Genomic DNA, 3,234 nt, shown 5'->3' with positions numbered 1-3,234 from the left:
GTCTTTGATATCTACTTGTTATCCAAAGTTGTAACACCTTGAAAGTGGGGTTAAAAGAATTAAGGTTTGTTAGTTAGGGTTAATGGTTCAGATAGACCTTTAAGTGAGTTTCTACGTTTTTAAAGACAATGATGAGTTTAGTGGTTCAGTGGTTAAGTGTCAGTTTTCTTTAGATCTCGGGTTCGAACCCTTGTGTGCGCTAAGTGAGAATTAAATTTATTTTTTGCTTTAGTTTCATTTTTTTTATTAAAAAAATCTGATTGGTCTTTTGTTAAAAGTAAGTTTTAATTATTTAGTCTTATTTTAATATTTTGAAAAAGGATAAGAAATCCCAAAATTAACTACTCTAACATTTTTTTCTCTCACGTCAAACTCATTCCCCAAAAATTTCAAATTTGATTTTATTATTATTTTTAGTCTCTTCTTTCTCCTTTGTCCTTCAATTTTTCTTTTGATTTCAACATTATTATCTTGAATTGTTGCTCTTCAAAGTGTTCTCTATTCAATCAAGTGTCGAATCGAGTAAGTGTAAGTGTTGATTTCTTGAGGGTTACTTGGGTTCTTTGATTCTTGTATGTGGTTTAAATCAAAATTCATTAAGGTCAAGTGTATTTGTAAAATTGAATTTCAGACTCGTTTAATTGAGGTGCATTAGTTGATCGTTAGTGTGTGGGCATCGTCTTTTAGGTGTGTTTCTAAATAAGTCGTAATTAGGGGTCAATTTGGTGTTGAATTTTTGGGTTTTGCATTGAGTATTGGAGTGGTTTTTGACCCACCCGGGAGTGTTCCACACACAGGCAGTCCAAACGACCGTGTGCTGTTAGATTAATTTTCCCTGTCACACGGCCCGGAGTGGGTTACACGGGTTGGCCACATGGCTGTGTGACTCCTGTTATGGATTTTATCGATCGTACATGGACATGTCCTTTAGTCACACAGCCATGTGCCTCAGTCACATAGGCGTGTCATTCAACCACACGGCCATGTCCCTGCTTGTAAAGTTGTGTAATTTTATCACTCGGTTTAAAGAGTTACACGGTCTGGCCACATGGCTGTGTATCTCTGTAACACGGGCGTGTTTCTCAGCCACACGATCGTGTGCCTCAGCCACACGGTCGTGTACCTCTGTCACACGGTCTGGACCCTTCCACATGGTCATGTGGTTAGTTTTTGCTCGTTATTTGGTAAATGAATAGTTTAATCTTGGAATATTCTTTTGCACGTGTAAGCTTCTACAAGGGTAATTGGGACTCGAGTATTGAATGTTGAATGGCTAGGAAATGTGTTTTCTTGTAGGATATTGTTGTTATAAACGAATTTATGTATTAATTTGTTATTTGTATAAGTTGTAATGCGACCTTGTTATGACAATTTTGATTTATAGGCTTGAATGGATGTGTAAATTAAGACCTGCTTATGCCATGGATTCTTTTAATAAATGTCAATTAAGAGTATGATGTGATGAATTATAACTGAACACGAACATGTTTGATTATGTTATTGCACAACTGATCTGGTTGCAAAAAGTTTTATCGAGTACAGAAACCAAATGTGTGAATGTTCGTATGTGTTTTATTATTTGCATTTGCACTTGTAGTTGGGTTTGGGATATGAAGTGAAGGGAGATTGATTTGGCAGTTAAACTGCATTACTATAAATTCAACGGTAAATCCGCAATAAAGTTAGCAGCTTGACTGCATAACACTTATGTGGCAAATGACCACTATAAGGTGTGATTGGTTTGATGGGTCCACCATAATCTAAAACTTGGTGTGTAGAGGATGGAAGGGTCTAACTTACCCTATTTGGTATGTATCGGATGGTTGAAGATAGTGTGTAGCGATTGGATAGATTGAAATTGGGACCGGTACATTTGAGCATGAATTGCATTTGTTTTGTTTCGAGTATGTGCTATATTTATGACTCTTTGATTGTGAAATTTGTATCTATTACGTATAAAATATAGTACCAATTATGAGACTGTTAATAAAATTTGAGGAATTATCTGTTTATGTGATGTGTTAGCTGTCATGAGATTCTTAGGGATTTGGTATGAAAAATGTGTGTTTGTTTAAACACTGTCTAATTACGTTTGTTTATGACTCACACTGAGCTTTCGTAACTCAATCCCTTAGTTTCCTCATTTTCAGGTAATCCACGAGTTTAGTTCACAAACTTAGCAAACTGGGGGTCTTGGAGTTTCTTTAATTTTTTGGTTTGGTTTAATAAGTTTTCTTTGAAACTCAGTAAATTCTTTTCGATTGGTATGTAAGGAAGATTATATAAACTGTGGTATGAGTTTTGGATTTTGGACTAGCAAAGTTATGACTTTTGGTTTTGGGACACTATATGATTTTGCACATGGACATTCGTTCCGTGTATAGATTTAAAGTAACCGTTTTTGGTCTTCTATTAGGATAAAAAGTTTTATTGTTACATTTGCAAATTTCTGGTTTGAAGGTCCAACTTTCGAAATCACTATTCCGTTTTGGTTACAAAAGATCATAAGATGCGAAATTGGTTTCAAATAAATTTTAAGCGATATTTAAATTTAACGTTTGCAAAGCATATAAATAAAGCTTATTTTTTATTCCAGTAAATTATTAGAGAAAATGATTTTCAAAAAGAAATTTTGGAATAATGATCAGCGTTTTGGTTGGGCCATTTCGGTGGCCAATGTGACTTCCGGAATCCGGTCGAAACTTCTGGGCTGAGTTTTGTGGTGTTACAAAAATGGCTTGCTCTTTGGTCGATAGCTAGTACTGCTGAATGCTTGGGCCCTTATAGGCTTCTGTTGTCTTAGGGATGTGGTCTGCTTTGGTATAAGGTTGTAGCCTTGCTCATATATTAACCACCCTTAGTCTAGAGGTGTCCATGAGCCGCGTTGAGTCAATGCCTGATTCCAAAAAAAGCATTCATGTTGAGCCAACTTGCTCAAAAAACCTATTACTATTTTAAAAAATAAAATATAATACTATTTATATAAGTTATAGTTAAATTTAAATAAAAATATTTTTTTTAAATCATTTAATTTGAATTTGAATTGGGTCGGCCTAGTCGAGGATAAAAGTTATTGTCCAAACTCGACCTAAGCCAAGCCGAATTGGCCATTTGGCCCATGGGTATGCCCAACTAAGTCCCTCGGGTTAGTTATAAAGTAATCGACAAAGACTACATGATAAAGCAGAATGTCCTGCTTAATGAGACGATTAAAGGAGTAAATAGCATTATATT

The sequence above is a fragment of the Gossypium hirsutum genome, chromosome D11 (assembly GCF_007990345.1).
Source record: "Gossypium hirsutum isolate 1008001.06 chromosome D11, Gossypium_hirsutum_v2.1, whole genome shotgun sequence".
Taxonomy (NCBI): Eukaryota; Viridiplantae; Streptophyta; class Magnoliopsida; order Malvales; family Malvaceae; genus Gossypium; species Gossypium hirsutum.
Note: the sequence above shows the minus strand (reverse complement) of the source record.